The 24,783-nt window shown below is 37.7% G+C and overlaps 1 long non-coding RNA gene across 1 annotated transcript in view; it reads left to right on the top strand.

Moving 5' to 3' along the window:
- LOC143676268 (uncharacterized) overlaps positions 1 to 24,783 on the top strand; it is a 98,694-nt gene that overhangs the window by 13,364 nt on the left and 60,547 nt on the right. The window contains exon 2 of the long non-coding RNA XR_013171966.1: positions 6,978 to 7,125. This is a non-coding gene — a long non-coding RNA (uncharacterized LOC143676268). The remainder of the gene's footprint in view (positions 1 to 6,977; positions 7,126 to 24,783) is intronic.

Genomic DNA, 24,783 nt, shown 5'->3' with positions numbered 1-24,783 from the left:
CATCTTAGACCCAAAGATAAACATAGGTTGAAAGTGAAAGGTTGGGAAAAGATATTTCATGCAAATAACAACCAGAAAATAGCAGGAGTGGCTATACTAATATCCAACAAGTTAGACTTCAAATGTAAAACAGTTAAAAGAGACAAAGAAGGACACTATATACTAATAAAAGGAACAATTAAACAAGAAGACATAACAATCATAAATATTTATGCACCAAACCAGAATGCCCCAAAATACGTGAGGAATACACTGCAAACACTGAAAAGGGAAATAGACACAAATACCATAATAGTTGGAGACTTCAATTCCCCACTCTAATCAATGGACAGAACATCTAGACAGAGGATCAATAAAGAAATAGAGAATCTGAATATTACCATAAATGAGCTAGACTTAACAGACATTTATAGGACATTACATCCCACAACAGCAGGATACACCTTTTTCTCAAGTGCTCATGGATCATTCTCAAAGATAGACCATATGCTGGGTCACAAAGCAAGTCTTAACAAATTTAAAAAGATTGAAATCATACACAACACTTTCTCGGATCATAAAGGAATGAAGTTGGAAATCAATAATTGGCAGAATGCCAGAAAATTCACAAATACCTGGAGGCTCAACAACACACTCTTAAACAACGAGTGGGTCAAAGAAGAAATTGCAAGAGAAATTAGTAAATACCTCGAGGCAAATGAAAATGAAAACACAACATATCAAAACTTATGGGATGCAGCAAAGGCAGTGCTAAGAGGGAAATTTATTGCCCTAAATGCCTATATCAGAAAAGAAGAAAAGGCAAAAATGCAGGAATTAACTGTTCAATTGGAAGAACTAGAGAAAGAACAGCAAACTAATCCCAAAGCAAGCAAAAGGAAAGAAATAACAAAGATCAGAGCAGAAATAAATGAAATTGAAAATATGAAAACAGTAGAGAAAATCAATAAGACCAGAAGTTGGTTCTATGAGAAAATCAATAAGATTGATGGGCCCCTATCAAGATTGACAAAAAGAAGAAGAGAGAGGATGCAAATAAATAAGATCAGAAATGGAAAAGGAGACATAACTACTGACCTCACAGAAATAAAGGAGGTAATAACAGGATACTATGAACAACTTTACACTAATAAATACAACAATTTAGAGGAAATGGACGGGTTCCTGGAAAGACATGAACAACCAACTTTGACTCAAGAAGACATAGATGACCTCAACAAACCAATCACAAGTAAAGAAATTGAATTAGTCACTCAAAAGCTTCCTAAAAAGAAAAGTCCAGGACCAGATGGCTTCACATGTGAATTCTACCAAACGTTCCAGAAAGAATTAGTACCAATTCTCTTCAAACTCTTCAAAAAAATCAAAGTGGAGGGAAAACTACCTAATTCATTCTATGAAGCCAACATCACCCTCATACCAAAACCAGGCAAAGATATTACAAAAAAAGAAAACTACAGACCAATCTCTCTAATGAATACAGATGCAAAAATCCTCAATAAAATTCTAGCAAATCGTATCCAACAACACATTAAAAGAATTATACATCATGACCAAGTAGGATTCATCCCAGGTATGCAAGGATGGTTCAACATAAGAAAATCAATTAATGTAATATACCATATCAACAAATCAAAGCAGAAAAATCACATGATCATCTCAATTGATGCAGAGAAGGCATTCGACAAGATTCAACATCCTTTCCTGTTGAAAACACTTCAAAAGATAGGAATACAAGGGAACTTCCTTAAAATGATAGAGGGAATATATGAAAAACCCACAGCTAATATCATCCTCAATGGGGAAAAATTGAAAACTTTCCCCCTAAGATCAGGAACAAGACAAGGATGTCCACTATCACCACTATTATTCAACATTGTGTTGGAGGTTCTAGCCAGAGCAATTAGACAAGAAAAAGAAATACAAGGCATCAAAATTGGAAAGGAAGAAGTAAAACTATCACTGTTTGCAGACGATATGATACTATACGTCGAAAACCCGGAAAAATCCACAACAAAACTACTAGAGCTAATAAATGAGTATAGCAAAGTAGCAGGTTACAAGATCAACATTCAAAAATCTGTAGCATTTCTATACACTAGTAATGAACAAGCTGAGGGGGAAATCAAGAAACGAATCCCATTTACAATTGCAACTAAAAGAATAAAATACCTAGGAATAAATTTAACTAAAGAGACAAAAAACCTATATAAAGAAAACTACAAAAAACTGCTAAAAGAAATCACAGAAGACCTAAATAGATGGAAGGGCATACCGTGTTCATGGATTGGAAGACTAAATATAGTTAAGATGTCAATCCTACCTAAATTGATTTACAGATTCAATGCAATACCAATCAAAATCCCAACAACTTATTTTTCAGAAATAGAAAAACCAATAAGCAAATTTATCTGGAAGGGCAGGGTGCCCCGAATTACTAAAAGTATCTTGAGAAAAAAAACGAAGATGGAGGTCTCGCGCTGCCTGACTTTAAGGCATATTATGAAGCCACAGTGGTCAAAACAGCATGGTATTGGCATAAAGATAGATATATCGACCAATGGAATCGAATAGAGTGCTCAGATATAGACCCTCTCATCTATGGACATTTGATCTTTGATAAGGCCGTCAAGCCAACTCACCTGGGACAGAGCAGTCTCTTCAATAAATGGTGCCTAGAGAACTGGATATCCATATGCAAAAGAATGAAAGAAGACCCATCTCTCACACCCTATACAAAAGTTAACTCAAAATGGACCAAAGATCTAAACATTAGGTCTAAGACCATAAAACAGTTAGAGGAAAATGTTGGGAGATATCTTATGGATCTTACAACTGGAGGCGGTTTTATGGACCTTAAACCTAAAGCAAGAGCACTGAAGAAGGAAATAAATAAATGGGAACTCCTCAAAATTAAACACTTTTGTGCATCAAAGAACTTCATCAAGAAAGTAGAAAGACAGCCTTCACAATGGGAGACAATATTTGGAAATGATATATCAGATAAAGGTCTAGTATCCAGAATTTATAAAGAGATTGTTCATCTCGACAACAAAAAGACAGCCAACCCAATTACAAAATGGGAAAAAGACTTGAACAGACACCTCTCAGAAGAGGAAATACGGATGGCCAAGAGGCACATGAAGAGATGCTCAATGTCCCTGGCCATTAGAGAAATGCAAATCAAAACCACAATGAGATATCATCTCACACCCACCAGAATGGCCATTATCAACAAAACAGAAAATGACAAGTGCTGGAGAGGATGCGGAGAAAGAGGCACACTTATCCACTGTTGGTGGGAATGTCAAAGGGTGCAACCACTGTGGAAGGCCGTTTGGCGGTTCCTCAAAAAGCTGAATATAGAATTGCCATACGACCCAGCAATACCATTGCTAGGTATCTACTCAAAGGACTTAAGGGCAAAGACACAAACGGACATTTGCACACCAATGTTTATAGCAGCATTATTTACAATTGCAAAGAGATGGAAACAGCCAAAATCTCCATCAACAGAAGAGTGGCTAAACAAACTGTGGTATATACATACGATGGAATATTATGCAGCTTTAAGACAAGATAAACTTATGAACCATGTAATAACATGGATGGACCTAGAGAATATTATGCTGAGTGAATCCAGCCAAAAACTAAAGGACAAATACTGTATGGTCCCACTGATGTGAACGGACATTCGAGAATAAACTTGAAATATGTCATTGGTAACAGAGTTCAGCAGGAGTTAGAAACAGGGTAAGACAATGGGTAATTGAAGCTGAAGGGATACAGACTGTGCAACAGGACTAGATACAAAAACTCAAAAATGGACAGCACAATAATACCTAATTGTAAAGTAATCATGTTAAAACACTGAATGAAGCTGCATCTGAGCTATAGGTTTTTGTTTTGTTTTGTGTTGTTTTGTTTTGATTTTACTATTATTACTTTTATTTTTTTCTCTATATTAACATTCTATATCTTTTTCGGTTATGTTGCTAGTTCTTCTAAACCAATGCAAATGTACTAAGAAATGATGATCATGCATCTATGTGATGATGTTAAGAATTAATGATTGCATGTGTAGAATGGTATGATCTCTAAATGTTGGGTTAATTTCTTTTTTTCCGTTAATTAAAAAAAAAAAAAAAAGAGAAGGGATAATTGGAGATGAAGGGATACAGACTGTACAATGGGACTGGATATAAAAACTCAGAAATGGACAGCACAATACTATCCAATTGTAATGCAATTATGTTAAAACACTGAATGAAGCTGCATGTGAGGTATAGGTTTTTTGTTTTTGTTTTTTTTGTTTTTTTTTCTTTCTATTATTGTTTTAATTCTTATTCTGTTGTCTTTTTATTTCTTTTTCTAAATCAATGCAAATGTACTAAGAAATGATGAATATGCAACTATGTGATGTTATTAAGAATTACTGATTGTACATGTAGATTGGAATGATTTCTACTTGTTTTGTTAATTCTTTTTTTAATTAATAAAAAAAAAATAATAAGTAAAAAAAAAAAAAACGGGATTAGGATTAAAACATGGTTTTTCTAGCATACATACATCCTTTCAAACTGGCACACATGCCTCACAACTATATTCCTTCTTGTGGCCACTCAGTAGTCCATTGTATGTATGCACCATAGTTCCCCCTTCCATTCCTCAGTCATTGTACTCTTAGACCACCTCCATTTGTTGTGGCTCAAGAACACTGCTGCCAGAAGCACAGTGTGCAAATGTCCATTCGTGTGCCTACACTCAGTTCCTCCAGGTATACACTGAGCAATGGGGTTTCAGGGTCATATTGTACCCCCACCCCTAGCCTCCTGGAACCACCACACTGCCCTCCAAGGGGCTAGACCTCTCATTTTTCTACAGACAGTGACTAGGTACATCTCTCTCTCTCTGCATTCTCTCTAGCACTTGCTTCTCTCTGTTCATTTTTAAACAGTTTTATTCACACATCGTACAATCCAGACTGATTGTATAGACATGCCACTCGATGGTCCTTTGAACCACAAAAATGTTTAACTTTGTTGATGTCTAATTTATTTGTGTTTTTAGTATCTTATCTAAGAAACCATTGCCTAACCCAGGGTCAACATGTATGCCTACTTTTCCTTCTCAGCGTTTAATAATTTCTCTCTTATACTTAGGTCTTTGATCTGTTCTGAGCTAATATCTTTAACTTTTTATTTTGAAATACTTTCAAATTACAGGATGCTACTTTTTTTTTTTAATGGTGTGATGTAGAGGTACAGCTTCACTCTTTTGTATGTGGGTCTCCCATTGTCCCAGCACTATTTGTTGAAAGGGACAACATTTATTATGTTTGACTTTCTGCTGATAATTTGTTGGTTTATATGCTCTCTTTGTTGGTGAAGGGCTATAATTTTCTTTAACTCTCCCAGAAGCATCTTAGAATAGGTTTTTACAAACCACTAGTGTTCATGAAACTAAATTGCCATCTCAGAACAAGCACTTTTTAAAAAATGAAATAGTGCAGAGAAATATTGGATGGATCAAATGTAGTTAGGATAGATATTATTTTTGAAACTTTTGTTTCAGATGTATGTCTCTGTGTATGCATGCACATGCATGTTTGCACTGAGTTGAGATGGAAAGCATAATTTCTATATTTGATACAGTTTGTTTGGAGAACATTGATCTGAAGTACTGTGTCTCCCTCCCATTAGGTGATAAATGAAAGAGCTATCAAAGGATGCTTTCTTTTGTCTGTAGCCATTCTATCTTCCTAGGAATGTACTTGTTGGATAAAGATAACTCTGGGGGCCCAGATTTCAAGAGTGCAGGTGACCTCACCCTCCAGTTTTAGAGTGTACCCTATTGTGCCTCTTTAGCAGCAGGATTCAACTTGTCCTTGGCCTTTGGCACTTTCAAGTGAAAATGAAGATAAGAAAATGCTGACTCCCAATGGGAACATTGTCTCTCCTCTGGCTGCTTGTCAAGTATAATTCCAGTTCTAGATAGACAGTCTGACTCACAGTCACTTGGCTTCTTTAGTTTGTAGGGTACGTCTTATCAATCCTCCTGCTCTGGGTATATCTCTCCAACAATAATGACCCTCTCCTAAGAAGAGCAAAACTTAAATCATTAGAGGAACAATGTGGAATTGTTTAAAGTAGACACATCAGTACAAACATATATAGAGATGGTCCCCAAGGAAATATTCAGGAAAATAAGAGATTCAGTTCTATTTAACAAGTGACTTTTGAGAGCACAAAAATAAAAAATGCAATCATTACTGTCTGCAGAATATATAACAACTCTTAATATTTTCGTTAAATATGCTAATGTGTAATCTATAGCATCAGATATAGAAGATTTAAATGCATCATATCTTAGTCTTCCAATAACTAAAATCACTAAGAATCTTGATTCAGAACTGATATTCAGAAATGAAAGCAAAACATAAACTACTATTTAATCAGAACATGGAATTTAGTGGGGGGAAGACTTTTAGAGAGGTTTAGGGACTTGTCCAAATTTATATATTTCACCAGTTGAGGACAAACCTGAAAGTAGAACCCAATCCTTCAGATTCCTCTTGAAGTGCTCCTTCTACTTTACTGTTCTCTACTATCTTCCTTAAATTCAACTGAAAGTGACATGAGTGAGGTCACAATTATTGAACTATAATTAATTCATCCATTTATCAAAAATGAATTGAATGCCTACTACATGTCAGGCTCTCTTCGTTGACAAAGTCCCTGTCTTCATGAAGCTCACTTTTGGGGGGGGGGGTGACAGAAAATGAATTATAAATAAAAATTAATAATGAAAGTCTTGCAAAGAAAAGCATAGTCATGGAAAAAAACTTCAGTTCTTTGGTTAATAGGAATTTATGAAAACAGTTACACTACCTGGATGGAAAATGTAAAACAGAGTGGAGTATGAAAGTCCCAACTTCCAGCTCAAATCATTTTCCTCCATTCCATGTTTAACTGTAGCCAAAGATTGGAAGACATTGAGAAGATTTAGTTTTTCTCTGCCCTGAGGCTACTCTGCTTCCTTGAATTGAAGAATTTAAGAAGGGAAATTACATCATAGGCCATGGAATGCCTCGGATGAGCTGGAGCCAAACTGCCACTGTTCTAGGTGAGTAGTTAACCATATTTTAAAATTCAAAAAAGAAAAAGTTTGCAGAAGTATCTTAACAGTAAGGATTAGAACCTGCTGTTCTAAACAGGTTCTAAACTGCTCCTAGAAAGTGGGAAATTACTGATTAGAGAGCCTTGTTTACATAGCACCACTGAGAAAAAGACTTGGAGCAACTTCAACTGATGCAACAAAATTCCTACACCAAAAGAAACAAGCAAAATCAAGCAAGCAAACAAAAATGGCTTAACAGCGATTCCATCCTGAACAATTCTAGAAATAAGTACTTTTGCTACATTTGCCCCATAACCACCTCAGTGGAGTGGAGCTGAAAGGCAGATGAGTGACATAAGAAACAAGAAGCAGATCAAAAGTTAAAGTAGGACGATCATGATCACAGAAGCAAAAATCTACTTACCTTTCTACAGGGCTGGAATAACAGAGGAAAGAGCGCTAAGTCTTTTATACTGAATTGGCTAGCACAGATCTTAGAACTGATGGAGAAAGAAATATTCATTCTGGCCCTAAATCCAATGGTATTTGGCTGCATGCACATTACTTACATTTGATATGCATGAAATTTTTAAATTATAAAGTAGAAATTGTATTAACAGTACCTACCTCAAAGATGGAATGGAGTGATACACATTGATAAGCACATACTCAACACAGTCCCAGGCATGTAGGTAAGCAATCGATAACTTTTACCATTAGCAATCACATCAGCAACACTAATCAAATAGAATCAAGGTTGGATCATTAAAGTCTCTTGAGAGCTATTCTAAGAAGACCTTCTGAAAACCTCCCATAATTCAAAATGTGTATAATTGAAGACAGATTTTTTCCCCTTAATAAATGTAATGCAAGAAATAACAGTCTCTGTGCACATACATCTAGACCTCAGTAGGCACTTTCTAAACCAAACTTACTCTTTAATGCACAAAAAACAATTTTTAGTGTGGAAAGTTTATGTGGTTTCAAATTATGTGCATGTAATGAGACTGTAATAATATTTTTCATCTCTCACTGTCTCAAATTTGCTAATTCACATCTGTGTGAAATAGAACTCTACCATTTACCAAAGTCCACCTGATATTAGAGAGGGATATTAGAACAAAAGAGGGCGGAGAAGTATAGCATAATGTTTAGAGACACGCTGTGTATCTAAATAGAGAGGAAAATAACAGGAACTGCAAATCCTGAAAGGCCCAGAATTTAAATTATTAGAATTACTTTTACAACTGTGAAATCTCTGAAATGATAAATTTTATCTACAAAAAACCTACAGAGGAATATGAAATAATGAAAAACTAGAATCCCCTCTCCCAAGACACTTGTAATGGAAAAGGAGAACACAAAAGGAAGGAGAAAATAAAATCCTATGAACTGCATGGGGAAAAGTAAAATTTCTAATAAAGATTTGTAATTATGCCTGCAAAATTTGGGTTTACATGCTTTCACATCTGTCTCATGGAGGTAGGCAAAAGCACTTCCTAGGGACCTGAGTTCTAGATTCCATGCTTAAAGCTAGACCTATAATAGCATGAATGTCCAAAGATAATTTAGGACAAATATAGCTTTACTGTGACAATTTTGATGTCACATCTGGAAGAGAGAAGTTTCTGGTTTTTATTGGGAGGAGGGAGTTCTTTCAGTTTATGGTTTAGGCTTAGATCTTCAGCTATGTATACTTTAGTTTTCAAAATGAATCCAAACAGCAGTTGAGTTATATTAACAGGATAAGTTCTTTAAATCCTGACATAATTCAAAACTTGCACAATTCTAGACAGATTATTCCCCCACAAACTGGGTCTAGATAGCAGTTGAACTATGTTAATGGGATAAGTTGTTTAAAGTCTCGTGTAATTCAAAACTTGCATAATTCTAGATGGATTATTCCCCCAGGGGAATCAATATAATGAAAGGGAATAATATTCGCAGAGTACATAAACCTATAACATTGTAGAACATTTCTTACAGCCAATTTTTCAACATTTTTAAAAATAAACTTTAAATTTTGAAATAATTTACATTTTCAGAAAAGTAACAATGATAGTATAGAAAGTTTCCATATACCCTTCACTGAGTTTCACCTGTTGCTATCATCTTATATTACCATGGTACATTTGTCAAAATTAAGAAACTCACTTTGGTACTATTTGCTAAACTCGAGACTTTACTTGGATTTCACTAATTTTTCAATTAATTTCCCCTATTTTTTCCAGAATCCAGTCCTTTTTAAAATACTTTTAGTTTAGGGAGAATTCAAATTACTTGAAATTTATGCAAATTAGCAAGTTTATATCATGTTGACTCAAATTTGCTAGATTTAAGCTAGTATAAAATATAACTGCAGTGTTTAGCCAAAGATTATGTATAGGGTTTATTTTTTGGCTTTTTGAATGACATAAAATGATAATATTTTTGCTATTATAACTATTATAACAACATCTGGCAAGAAAGATATAAACCAATGTTTCATTTCTTTATTTTTATATTACCCAACTGTTTACCGCCATAAAGAATGCTAACTAGTGGGAATGACCAATTCAATAGCCGAGCCCTCAATCTTGGGGTTCGCACCTATGAAATTTATTCCTGCAAAGGAGAAGCTAAGCCTACTTCTAATTATGCCAAAGAGTCACCCCCAGAGAACTTCTTTTGCTGCTCAGATGTGGCCTCTCTCTCTAAACCAACTCGGGTAGGTAAATTCACTGCCCTCCCCTTATATGGGACATGACTCCCAGGATTGCAAATCTCCCTGGCATTGTGGGACAGAAATCCCGGAATGAGCTAGGACCCGGCATCGAGGGATTGAGAAAGCCTTCTCGACCAAAAAAGGGGTAGAGAGAAATGAGACAAAATAAAGTTTCAGTGGCTGAGAGATTTCAGAGTCGAGAGGTTATCCTGGAGGTTATTCTTATGTGTTATATAGATATCCCTTTTTAGTTCATGGTGTATTTGAGTGGGTGGAGGGAAGTACCCGAAACTGTTGAATTGTGTTCCAGCAACCTAGGTTTTTGAAGACGATTGTATAACTATATAGCTTTTACAATGTGATTTTGAAAAAAAAAAAAAAGAATGCTAAGTAGTAAAATCTTTCATAACACTTTTTAGAGTCTATATCAAAGTATATCAAATTTATTTCAAGTTATCATGGGTTTTAACACAAGAATGGTGGAAAGATGTAACCTACTTCTGGCCTAAGTGTGTGGTGTTTGAATTGGAGTGGGCAGAAATGCAGGGTCTGTATTTTATAGTAGGTTTCAGCTACTATAAAATGTCATTTGAAGAAAATCACTAGTAAAGAATATCCAGAGAAAATAATTGGAATAATTTAACAAATACTAAAATGAAACAAACCAAGCACCAGATATGATAATGTTATAAAAAGCACTTGCAAAATTATCTAGACAAGCATCTTTTTTTTTACATTAATAGGTTAAATAAATTTCTTTACTGCAAGAACACACAAGCAAAATATGTAGCCATATATATTGCAAAATGGATTTGGACAGATCTCTTAAGGATGAAGCCTGGCAGTAGGGGTGTGTTAGAGCCCATTGATACAAGTTGTGAGAGTCAATTGTGTGTGTCTCTTCCCAAGTCTATTAGTAGAAGTGTTTATATTACAGATACTGGCAAGTCAGGGCTTTTAAAAAATTTTTTCAGAGAGCCAGTTTTCCAAAACATTACCATCTGGAATTCACACAACATCATTTCACTGCATTCTGTTTGTCCTAGCAACTCACAGAGCCAGCCTGGAGTCAATGTGGGAGAAGAAATAGACTCCACCTCTTGATCAGAGGCATAGCAAAGAATTTGTGACCATCTATAATTCACCACAGCCTATCTTTTTGCTACAAATTGTTTACATTCTTTCCACATGCAAAATGTATTCACCCCTCCCAAGATACCCCAAAGCCTCATCCCATGAAATCATCAGGCTCAAAATCCAGTATTAGATCACCTGCAACATGTGCAGATAGAAGTGGAGTCCCTCTGGATCTGGAGACCTAAGAACTGTTTTGTATTCTTCCCTGTGTTAGATTCAGTTGTCAATTTGGCCAGGTGAGCATACCTAGTCTTGTTGCTGCGGATATAAGCCAACGGTACGTGAACCTCATCTGTTGCCAATGACATCTGCAATCAGCTAGGAGGTGTTTCTGCTACAATGAGTGACGTTTGACTTAATTGGCTGGTGCTTAAATGAGAGAACGCAATGTAGCACAGCCTAGCAGCTCGGCATTCCTCATCTCAGCACTTGCAGCTCAGCCCAGGCCTTTGGAGATGCAGAAAGAAGTCACCCCGGGGAAAGTTGTTGGAACCCAGGGGCCTGGAGAGAAGACCAGCAGAGACCATCCTGTGCCTTCCACGTAAGAAAGAACCTCGGGGGAAAATTAGCTGCCTTTCCTCTGAAGAACCAACAAAATAAATCCCCTTTTATTAAAAGCCAATCCGTCTCTGGTGTGTTGCATTCTGGCAGCTAGCAAACTAGAACATTCCCCCACCCTCATGCCAACATACAACGGTAAGGCAGGAGCAGTAAAATCACAAGAGACACTCCCATTCAAGAAGAGGGAGAGCAAGTACATAGGAATTCTGAAGTCTACTTGAACACGTGCTGCCAGCCTCCCACTCCTCACTACCAAGACTGGGTGCCACCAGGGGCCGGAACATCCAAGATGACCACCCTCCAAGGTCACTTCATATGACTTCTCTTCACTCAGTAGTTTAATCCAAAATTCTTTAAACCATGGCAGCTGGCTTCCAAGGGGGCAAAAGCAGAAACTGCCAGGCCTCTTACAGGCAAGGCCTGCAACTGGATCAGTGTCACCACCACTAATATTGCCAGATTCGGCAAATAAAAATATAGAATGTAGGGAGTGCAAGGGTAGCTCAGTGATAGAAGGGGGTACAAGGGCAATTCAGTGATAGAATCCTCGCCTGCCATGTGGGAGACCCAGATTTGATTCCTGGTCCATGCACTTCCCAAAAGACAAAGCAAAAACAAAACAAACAAAAAATGCAAGAAATGGTGCTGCAATAATGGGATAGTCACATGGAAAAATAATGAAATGTGACCCTGCCATAGCATACAAAATATATCAATATATATATAGAATGTCCAGTTAAATTTTAATTATTAAATAAACAGCAAATGCACTTTTAGTATGTGTCCCTTTTTTTTGTTTATCTGAAAAAAATTTAACTCCTGTATTTTATGTAGCAACCCTACTTCCCACCTTCTAAAGGTCAAAGCAATAAAAAAGCCAGCCCACATTCAAGGATGAGGAAAGAGACTTGACCTTTTGATGGGAGGGGTGGCAGGCATGCACAAGGAGGGGAGGAATTCATGGTGGCCATCTTTGTAAACTACACCAATTTCAGCAAAAGCATTCAAAATGGGTAACTCACTATAGAGCAAGTGATTCTATTTCTAGGGATTTTTCTAAGCACACTGTTAATGACGTGCCAAAGATTCAGCTATATGGATGTTCACTGTAGAATTGCTTATAAACAGGGAAAAATAGGAAACCACCTAGAATTGCAAAGATAGATTGCAAATCTATCTATACTATTTAGTAGAATAGTAAAAAAAAAATTATTTAGATTACTAAATTATGGTAAATCCACAAAATGTGCTATTTAACTGTTAAAAGCGATTGCTATAGAGCATCCATGTATTTATTCTTTCTCCTAAACACTATTTATTGAACTTCTACTATGTGCCAGGCACTGTGTTAGGCCTTAGGATACAGTGGAGGGCAATGAACGCAGAGCTAATCTCTGGCTTCAGTGATCTTAGAGACTGGAGGGGCAAGACTGATATTAAACAGATAATCACACATCTGAATAATTGGCTATCTTTGAGATAATTTCTCTGAAGGGCAATTGCTATGAGAACATTATAAGTGGTAACCTATTAGGGACTGGCTTGGGAAAAGGGATAAGAAATAAAGATGAAAGCTCCCTGAAAGAGGTGACGATTGGTCTGGGGTTACCCAGGTAAAAAGTGGGGACAGATAGTTGAAGGATTATTAACATATATTTATTGACATGGATATGTGATCATAATACATAGTTTGGTATGAGATGTTCATTAGGCACCCAAGTGGAGATGACAAACCATATTTAGGTACACAAGTTGAAAGCATGGGAAAGGTCAGATCTACATATACACATTCAGGAGTTATTAGCCTATAGTCAGTGGAGCGGGCAGTGATATAAGAAAATCAGGAGACTGTGGGATCATGGAAACCAAGAGAGAGTTTCAAAAGGGAGAGAGCAGTCACTTGAGACAAATGCTGTGAAGAGGTTTGTGTAAAATGAAGACAAATGACCATTGCATTTGGCAACATGGAAGTCACTGGTGATCCTTTTAGAAGTTTCAGGTGTAGTGGGAGGACAAAAGCTGAACTGAAATGGATCAAGGAAAGAAAATAGGTAACAGTCATTTGAGAATTTTTTGCTATAAGGGATGCAGAGTTGGGCAGCAGCTAAACAAGAATGGGAGGTCAAAAACAGGTTTTTTACTGATGGAAATGATCTTCCAGAGAGAGAAATCGATAATGCTATTTGCAGAAGGGAATATTCTTGAACAGGTGAGACGGGATGAAATTTATAGCCCAAGTGAGGGGTTAGACACTTTTTGCTTATAGGAGCAAGAGGAAATACAGAGAGAGGCCTCAATTCAGAAGCCTGGGGATATGCTGTGTAGGAAGATGAGAAAGTGCCTGTTTGCTTCTATTTCTCATGAATCAAGTCATGGGAGAGTGTATTAGCTAGGGTTCTGTAGAGAAACAGAATCAACAGGTAATACTCGCAAATATAAAATTTATAAAAGTGTCTCACGTAACAGTGGGAACGCAGAGTCCAAAATCTGCAGAGCAGGCTGCGAAGCCGACGATTCCAATAGAGGGTCTGGATGAACGCCACAGGAGAGTCTCACCAGCCGAAGCAGGAAGAGAGCCGGTCTCTTCTGAATCCTCCTTAAAAGCCTTCCCGTGATTAGATTAAGCATCGCTCATTGCAGAAGACACGCCCCTTGACTGATTACAAATGGAATCAGCTGTGGATGCAGCTGACGTGATCATGATCTAATTCTATGAAATGTCCTCATCGCAAGACAGGCCAGCACTTGGCCAACCAGACAAATGGGTACCACCACTTGGCCAAGTTGACACATGAACCTGACTATGACAGAGGGAGAGTGGGAGGGCCGGCAGGAGGGAGGGATATTGGGAACAAACCAGAATAACTCTTCAAGAATATTTTACATTGCAGATTGATCACAATAATTTGAAAATAAAAACATATTTAGATTCTTACTTGCCCAAAAAACTCCACAGTTTCTAAAGATCTCAAACAAGAAAATTCTTTTATTCTAAAAGAATAAAGGCAAGCCACTATAACCAATGAGAACAACAGTGCACAAGTCAAGGTGAGTTTATTGAAGGACTTTATTTAAAATCCCAAGGGGAGTTTTATAATCATATATTAAAATTCATCAATGTAAATTTAGCAGTCAGGAAAATTCCCTTTTCAAAGTCACGCATCCTAGAATTAACAGAGACCCAAATGATGTCTGTTTTACTGACTTAACAAATGCATTAATTGTTTATCTCTATTAGAAAGGAGATTACAAAAGGTAGTTGGACAAACCTATAAGATTTCATGCCTTGTGCAAGGGATTTTGTAGGTTTGTCCAGAGTGATGCCCAGATAAATCCCAGAGCGATTTGAGCAGTGAATAGAAAAGTATTTGCAGAATCCCCTAGGGGGAATGGTGAGAAAGGGGGAAAATTCAACTTCCCCAAGTGGAGAATTCTTGATATTCTCACAGGCAGTGGGGACAGCCAAAGCAATAGGCTGAGCCTCCAATCTTGGTGTTTGTTCATATGAAATTTAATCCCGCAAAGGAAAGGCTAAGCCTACTTAAAATTAGGCCTAAGAGTCACCCCCAAGACAACCTCTTCTGTTGCTCAGATGTGGGCTCTCTCTTTCAGCTGACACAGCAAGCAAAGTCACTGCCCTCCCCCTCTATACGTGGGACATGACTCCCAGGGGTGTGGACCTTCCTGGCAACGTGGAACAGAAATCCTAGAATGAGCTGGAACTCAGCATCAGGAGACTGAGAAAATCTTCTCAACCAAAAGGGGAAAGAGCAAAATGAGACAAAATAAAGTGTCAATGGCTGAGAGATTCCAAACAGAGTTGAGAGGTTATCCTGGAAGTTATTTTTATGCATTAAATAGATATCACCTGTTTAGTTAAGGTGTAATGGAGAGGCTGGAGGGAACTGCCTGAAAATGTGGAGTTGTGCTCCGGTGGCCATGTTTCTTGAAGATAATTGTATGATGATATGTTGCAGTGTGACTGTGTGGTTGTAAGAACCTTGTGTCTGATGCTCCTTTTGTCTACCTTATCGATGGAGAAGTAAAACATATGGATTAAAAATAAATAAATAATAGGGGGAACAAATGTTAAAATAAATTTAGTAGATTGAAATGCTGGTGATTGGTGAAAGGGAGGGATAAGGGGTATGGTATGTATGAATTTTTTTCTGTGTTCTTTTTATTGCTTTTTCTGAATTGATGCATATGTTCTAAGAAATGATCATGATGATGAATATACAATTATTGATGATAGTGTGAGTTATTGATTATATAACAACTGAATGATCATATGATAAGAATGTTTATGTTTGTATATAGTTATGTATCATAAATTAAAAATAAATAAATTAAAAAATATAAAGGTAGTTGGATGACATATCTACCATGACCGAACAGATGGGACATGCACAGACTACGTCAGAGACTACTGTACACTGCCTAAGCTGCTTACATCTATACCAAGGACTGATGTTCCTGGGAGTATTTCTCAGAAAATGAAATTTGAGTAAAGATTTTAGGTCATCAGTGCTCTATATTTAGAATGTTTAAACAATCAAAGATCCTAACACTTTGTCACCAAGAGAGAAAGGAAATGGGGTTATCTCCTCTTTTCATTGCTTTCTTCTTTTTCATTGAACACCTGAGAGGTTTCCATGAGGGCACAAACCCCATCCCAAGGTTTAAAAATAGATACTGCATAAAGTTGAAAAATATTTTCAGATGTAGTTAAAATATATTACAATCACTGAGAGTGTAAAAGAAATATTGATCACAATATATTATAAATTTTTAAAGAGTGAACATTTATTGAGCACTTATGTACAGGCATTGCTCTCTGTACCTGGAGTATGCATTATCTTAGGTAATCTTCAAAATACTTTTATAATGTAGTTACCGTTTTATCTACATGTTGCAGAGGAGGGAACTGTGGTTTGTCAAACTCAATATAATCGAAACCAACTCTTACAAATCCTGCATTCCTGCTCTGTGCCAAGCATATTACTCTGTTCAGAGGATGCAAAATGGATGAGTCCCCAATTCATAGCCTACTGGAAGTAATAGATGGGTAAATAGATAAATTGCATTTCAATGCAGCATGTTTTGTGAGAGGATGAACAATCAACTTGGCTTAGGGAGTCAAAAAACTTTCACAGAGAAGAAGATTCACAGATCTGAGCTGGATCTTGAAGGATGAGCAGCAGTTTAGAAGAATAGAGGAAGAAACAGGTGTAAAGGTGGACAACTGCGACAAGGTCCTGGCAACACAGGGAACTGAGAATTCAGTGTAGCTAAAGTAGAAAGTAAAAGAAATAAGGCAGGAGAAATAGGTGGGAGACAGATTGTGAAGGATCTGGTATGAAGCGGAGTTTGGAATTAATTCTGTAACTATCACACGGCATCAGAAACTTGTAAACAGTGAGTGACAAGATCAACTTTGATTTTCAAGAAGATAACCCTGGCACCAGTCTTCAGTGTTTATTGGAGGTTAAAGACTGGAAGCCTAGAGAAACCTGGAGAAAGTTAATGTTCAGGTGCAAAAGGATGAAGGGCACAAAAAAAGGTGGTGATAATAAAAGTAAGAGGAGAAGCCACATGCATGAAGTGTTTCTGAGCAAAGATATTAAACTCAAAAGTTCAATTGTGTGAAAGTAGAATATGCTACAACGTGTCTATATGCATAGAATGGATGCTAGTAATGACCAGATGGTGCCAATGGAAGGTTTTCAGCTAACTAAATAATTGTCATGCTGTGACTGCCACCTGGCTTTCAGCTATCATAAGATGCCATCCCAATGTAATCCTGATTTCAGAGACATTAGAATGTGAATAAAAAAATGTGTGATTAGAATGGATAAAATGGAGGCACTTTGTTAAAAATGTATCCCTAGACCAACAACTTCGCCCTACTTTCTGTCCCACCATCCTCCTCCAAGCCAACATAATTTCTTTACTTGATTATAATAATAGCCTCCTAACTGGTCTCTCCGCTTTCATATTTAACCTCTCCTCCTCTCTTCCTGCAAATCTATTCTCAAAAGAGCAGCTAGAGTTGGATCAAGTTATTCCATTGCTTCAAATCCCAATGGCCTCATACCACTAAGGGTATTAGTAGAGACCCATTAATTCTTTCAAAAAAAATTTGCTGAGTACCTAGTATGTGACAGGTATTATTCTAAGTGCTGGGGATACAGCAATAAAAAAACAAAGACCAAACCTCTAGCTTTTGAGAAGTCAGAAAGTAATAAGTAAGATAAGCAAAACAGAGTTAGATAGAGGTAAGTACTAAGGAAAAAAATTAAGCAGGAAATGAAGATAGGAGAGTAAATGAGGGGATTTAGGGAGTATGGGTTCACATGTCAACTTGGCCAGGTGATGGTGTCCAGTTGTCAGATCAAGCAAGGACTGGCCTATCTGTTGCTGTGAAGACATTTCATGGACTTAAATCATGAGCACATTTGATGGTTCCTCAGAAAATTAAATATAGAACCACCATATGACCTGGCAATCCTGCTATATACTCCAAAGAATTGAAAGCAGGGACTCAGCTGATACTTGTACACTGATGTATATAGCAGCATTATTCACAATTGCCAAAAGATGAAGGCAACTTGTATTAGTTTGTTAATGCTGCTGGAATGCAATATCCCAGAAACTGAACAGCTTTTAAAAAGGGAATTTATTAAGTTTCAAGTTTATAATTCTAAGGTTATAAAAATGTCAAAACTAAGGCACCGGAGAAAAATACCTTAGTTCAAGAAAGGCCAGTGGGTCTGGCACACCTATGCCAGCTGGGAAGGCACATAATCACGTTGGCTAGCTTCCTCTCCCAGCTTCTTCAAACTGCTTTCCCTGGGACATTTTCCAAAGATCTCTGGCTGTATGAGCTCTACTAGCACTGAGGCTTTTTCCAAAATGGTTCCCTCTTAAAGGACTCCAGTAAGCCACCTCACCTTGAATGAGTGGAGACACATTTCCATGGAAACCACCTAATCAAAAGTTACCACCCACAATTGGGTGGGTCACATCTCCATGGAAGCAATACAAAGATCCCACCCAGCAATACTGAATGAAGATTAAAGAACACGGCTGTCAAACTGGCACATTCCACCTCTGTACTCCCAAAAGACATGTTCTTTCCATATACATTTATTCCACAACAATATCAGAAAGCCTTAAACCTTTTCAGTAACAATACAAATACAAAACAAAGTCAGAAACAGTACAAAACTCATCAAAGTCAGCTACAGGCATGTTCTGTCCTAAGGCAAAATTCTCCTCTAGCTCTGGACCTGTAAATCTCAGGACAAGTTATCTGCTGCCAATATATAAAGGAGGGACAGTCATAGGATACCTAGTCCCATTTTCATACGGAGAAATTGGAAGGAACAAAGGGGCCACCAGACCCAAACTGTTCTGAAAACCTGCAGGGCAAAATCCATTAGATTTCAAAGTCTGAGAGTTATTTATCCTTGGAGCTTTAGAAAGCAGCAGACCCACCCTTTCCAAGGGCTTATACAGTGGCCCAGTTCTCTCCAAATGCAACCTTGGGGGACACTGGGGAGACCACCTTTTTCTCAGCTCCACCCTCTCCAAGCTTTGGGACAGCACCCAGGCTCTCTGCCATCTCTAGGGCACATGCTCACTCTATCCAGAACAATGGGGTGACAGCCAGACTCTCCCCAATCTCCAAGGAATGTATTCCACCCTCTCCAAGTGTTGATATTCTCTATAGTAAGGAGGGATCATAACCATCAGACAATAGGACTTCCCATAAATCCTTCCTGGATAACTCCATCTCCAATCCTGGCTTCCTCTGAAATGGCTGACTGCTTCCATGCTTGATTAAATCCTCTCATGGGGCCCTAGTCTCTGGGATCTCCCTTTCTGGAAGCCCAGAATTTTCCAGACCATCAATTTCTGATTTCTTTACACCCAAGAGTTCGATTCTCAGCTTATCTCTTTCCTATCACATTTCACTATAAGCTATAAGGAGAAACCAGGCTGCATTTTCTACATTTAATTTGGAAATCTCTTCTTCTAAATATCCAAGTTCATGGCTTCTAAAGTCTGCCTTCCATCCATATCCAGTAGTCAATTTTGCTTATTTTCTGCCACTTCAAAGCAAGGATCACCTTACTTCCAGTTTGTAATAACACATGCTTCATTTCTATGTTCTTACCAGAAATATCTTCAGAGTCCACATTTCTACCAACAGTCTCTTCAAAGCATTCTAGGCCTTCTCTATCAAGTTCCTCACAACTCTTCTAAAATCTTCCCTTTAGCTGTTTAAAAAGCCACTGCAACATGTTTGGTATTTGCAAACCACAACAGCACCCCACTTCTCTGATATCAAAATCTGTGTTAGTTTGTTAATGCTGCCAGAATGCAATGTACCAGAAACTAAATGATTTTTAAAAAGGGAATTTATTAAGTTGCAAGTTTACAATTCAAAGGCTATAAAAATGTCTGAACTAAGGCATCCAGAAAAAGATACCTTGGTTCAAGAAAGGCTGATGCGTCCAGAATACCTCTCTGTCAGCTGGGACTCTGCTAGCAGTAAACCTTTTCCCAAAATGATCCCCTCTTAAAGGACTCTAGTAAGCAACCCCTCCTTGAATTGGTACAGACACATCTCATGGAAACCGCTTAACCAAAAAGTCCCACCCACAATATTAAATGAGGATTAAAGAACATGGCTCTTCTTAGGTACATGACAATTTCAAATCAGCACACAGCCTAAATGCCCATCAACAGACAAATGGATAAACAAAATGTACTAAACATGTGCAATTGAATATCATTCAGCCATAAAAAGGGATAAAGTTTTGATATATGCGACAACATGGATGAACCTTGAGGACATCATGTTGAGTGAGATAAGTGAGACAAAAAGGACAAATATTGCATAGTCTCACTGATATGAAATAATTAGAATAAGCAAATTAATAGGGTCAGAATCTAGAATCTAGATTACCAGGGGACAAGGTAGGGGTAGGGAATAGGGACTTAAGGCTTAAAATATACAGTTTCTATTTGGGATGATAGAAAAGTTTTGGTGGTGGATGGTGGTGATATTAGCACAACATTGTGAAGGCAATTAATAGCAGAGAGAGAGAGAGAAAGAGATAGGGCTGTTCTTTGAAGTATACCCAACCCTTTATGGACCATGAACAGATACATCTCCCTGTGTCACTTGAAGGCAAATCTGGAGCCAATGAACTGAATTTGCACATCCACCACATTTCCGTCATGTTAGTCAGAATGTCTGAATTCCCCAAATCAGGGATTGCAATCTTTCAGAATTAGGGACCACCTAGGGTGATGCTCTCATCCTGTCCTCATTTGTCCAGAACTTTCCTAGCCTTAGCACTGAAAGTTCCATGTCCTGGGGACCCCTTAGTGCCAGACAAACTGGGATGGTGAATCCCCCTATGGCCACCAGATACAGCAAATGGACTGTAATTTGTAAACACATGGGGAGCAGTTATTTTTAGTGTTTTTCATAATCAAAAGGCCATGGTAGACAGAGACTATTATCATCCTTTCTGCCACAGAAAGTTGACTCTTTTCCCCAGGGGTCTTAAGTCTCACCACCGTCTTTACCCACCTTAGAAGACCGGAAACCTTCCAGACAGCAAATCATAATTCAGATCAGACAGCCTGGGAAACACATCCTACTGATGGGACTCCATTCACTCAAATATTTCTAGACCTCAAATTTCATTGTATGCATAGAATGTTTGCCAATAAGCAGAGATCAAATAAATAATATATGCTCACCTGACATTAAAACTATTGATAATAATTGTTCATTCATGAGGGAAACTTCCAAACATTATGTGTTTCTCTGGCTTTAAAAAATTACCTAGAAGTTTATCATAGCTCTCTGAAACATCCTCCTAATAAAATTTACAAAGTGTACCCTAACTGAAAGCTGACCTATCAGAACAAGGCAATATTACATTAAAGGCTTACGTTTTATCCATCAAAACAAAATTATCTGTATTCTCCAGGGGAGAAATAGCATCCATTCATTATCAGTTACTAAAGTTTAAGAAAATACATATTAATTTCTTTTGCAGAGAGAAACTTTAATGCTTTCACTTGGAAAATCTCAGAAAACACAACCTGCTGGAAATAGGTCCAAAATACATTTTTCCAGAAATTGTATTCAAGCTTCACATAGTAAGCAAAAACTGTAAATAAAGTAAACAAATAGTAGTGGAAAATCTTTATGCAAAAGAAAAAGTAAATTCAAAAGTAGTACCAATAAGGCAGGCCTACCCTGACTGTTTCTTAGCTCCTGGGTAGTTCATCCAAGTAATGTCTTAGGATCAGTTGAAGCAGACCTATTTACAGAAAGAAAATAATTTGAAATTTTTTTTCTAAGATTCATGCAAGGAAGATAATTATAATTCAAGATGTAATGCCAGACTCTTCCTCTTCACATGATGAGCTTGTGGTTTCTTAGCTGTTACACATAAGAAAGGCATTTGACCAAAAGTGAGTCAATTTGCTACGTAGCTTATAAATATATTAAATGGAGAAAGGAGAACCACCCCCCTTTCTTCCTACTTCCTTATATCCTCCCTCCATCCCTTCCCTTTTTTCTATCTATCTATCTTGACTGTGTATAAAATGTGTATGTGTTTCTGTGTTTCTGTTTTACAACTGGGCAGAGGCCAAAGGCATTTTGTTGCTTTAGAAATCAAACACGTGTTTGTTACTCAATTGATAAATCCCACATGACAATCATAAGATTGGTTGTTTGTTCCAGGATATCACAACACTGTACTTCTCCTGCTTAAAATTGCTCAGCTTCACTGGTATCCCATTTCCACAGCACTATACTTCTTTGAGATGAACTTGAAACCAGATTCTATACTATGTCTATAATGAAACCTACAAGAAGATCTTGGATTTAAATGCATAATGTTAAACATCGTTCACTTGGTAAGGGAGAGAGGTAGCAGCTGAGGAAGGCAAATAGGGAAAAGGATTTGCTTCCATCATCAGTTACTAAACTCCCTGAGGCTGCTATGCCCAGAGCCTCTTTCTATCATTGTCAACATAATAAGACTTTCTCTGTTCCTTCCATATCTCTCTATCCAGGTTATCCTTCAGGGATTCTCTCTCTTTCAGTTATATTCTTAGAGCTCAGATGAACGGATAAGCACCCAGATGTGGTTTTATTTGATGAAGCTCCTCACAATTTCAGAAACAATGCAGAGTCTAGCTTTCCCTGGAGCCATTTGGCCCTGCACTCTCCACCTCCCAGGATAAATGTCACATTGCATGAATTGAGTATCTGCAATGCTGGCCATTTAAAAAAAAATAATTGACATGAAGGATGGCCCCTGTAGGTTCCATTGACTTTTACTCTTGGGTTTAAGGAGGTCAACATTCCATTGTTTCAGTGTGAACTCTTTCCACCAAAGGGAGAGAACGTTCTCTCTTTAGGAATTCTCTGGCGTCCTGCTTTATTTAATTGGTGAATGGGAAGAAGGAACTGAGCATGCTCCACTTAGCTGTTGTCTGATTGCTCTTTCTCAGACCTCCCTTTCCTCAGGAAGCTCTCCTCGGTTTCTCTACCAGTTAAAATTTCATTGTCAGGATCTATCCTTGTCATGGGGACACCTGAAGTTTGGGATAGTCAATTCAGAAGAGGGGTTATTAGCAAACCTGATTTTGGCTAACTTCTACATTTCATTCTCCAAACTGGCCCATTCAAAAACAGAACTGAGGATTTTGTTCTCTAACTGCCTGATTCCCTATGTCCACTTCTCAGCTGGTTCTGAAGTCAGGGAGCTGAAAGGAAGCTATCACTTAGTCCATCAGTCAGAACAGGCTGGGTTATTCCATAGAAACAGAGAACCCCAATCCCAGCAGCTAAAACAACAAAATTTATTTCCTGCTTGTGTTACATGTCCATTAGGGGTCTGGTTGACTACTTTGATTAATTGCCACACAGTGGGAATTTAGTATTTTTAAAAAACTGATTCAAACTTTAGCACCTCTGAATAGAACTAAAATAGGTCAACCATCAAATTTCAGATTTGAATCCTGTGATGTAACTACAAGGATTGTGCCTGAGCAGTGTTTTCAAAGTTAACTCTTTCCATTGAGGAGCCATATTTATAATGAATAACAAAAAGAAATATCATCTACAACTGAATGGGCCTTTTCATAGCCCCCTGATTTGCTGAGACTTATTTTCAGAAATACTTAATTCAGAGCTTTCCTTTCAGGGTGTTGGCACTTTCCATTTTTGGATATGAGTTATACTAGACCGACCTCTATTATTTCTGGATTACATGTCAGCAATGGATAATGAATGGAGTGCTTTGAAGGGGAAAAATTGTTACCAGCAAGATGAATAGACTGATTGTACCAGGTTACTAAAAGTAGGGGCTGAGGAAAGATTGTTGGTTTGCTTTTCCGGGAAGCGTATCTTCTTGGATATTCTTCAGAATCTTGATAAGTTCCTCAGCAGCAGGTGGGAGGCAGTTCTAATGATACCATACTTTCTCCTGGCGCTCAGTTTCTTGGGCTGAGAAAACCCACACTGGCTTCAAAGGGATACCTTTTTTTTTTCTATGTGCTTTTCAAATATAAATACTGCTTTGAATGCTCAGATTTCAGGCATTTGGAAGAGTCAACAACCAGCCAAATGTACATATTTATTGCTTTTGCCATAGGATGGCATGATGGTTAGGTTCATGTATCAACTTGACCAGGTGATGGTGCCCGGTTGTCTGGTCAAGCAAGCACAGGCCTAATAATTTCTGTGAGGACATTTCATGGACCTAAATTGTCAGTCAGTTGATTACATCTATGGCTGATTACATCTATGATCAGCTAAGGGGAGTGCCTCCTGCAATGAGAGATGCTAATCCAATCAATTGAAGATTTTTAGGGGAGAGGTGATGATTTCAGCATTAGAAAAGAGAACTTTCATCTCTAGTTCAGCCAGCCAGCCAGTCTCTCCTGAAGAATTTACTGAACACCTTCACCAGAGTTGCCAGTTTGCAGCCTGACATATGGAATTTGAACTTGTGCCTCCCCGTAGTTACTTGACACTTTTATAAAATTTTATACTATTTGCAGATATTGCCTGTTGGTTCTGTTTCCCTAGAGAACCCTGACTACTACAGATGGAGAAATGTTTTTTCCCCTCAATCAGTAAGTGCTATTATCCATTCAACATGTGTGATATATGTACCTACTATGTGCCAGATACTGTGTGCTTATGATGTAAA

The sequence above is a fragment of the Tamandua tetradactyla genome, chromosome 3, assembly GCF_023851605.1.
Source record: "Tamandua tetradactyla isolate mTamTet1 chromosome 3, mTamTet1.pri, whole genome shotgun sequence".
Lineage (NCBI taxonomy): Eukaryota > Metazoa > Chordata > Mammalia > Pilosa > Myrmecophagidae > Tamandua > Tamandua tetradactyla.
This window is presented reverse-complemented; position numbering and strand designations above follow the sequence as displayed.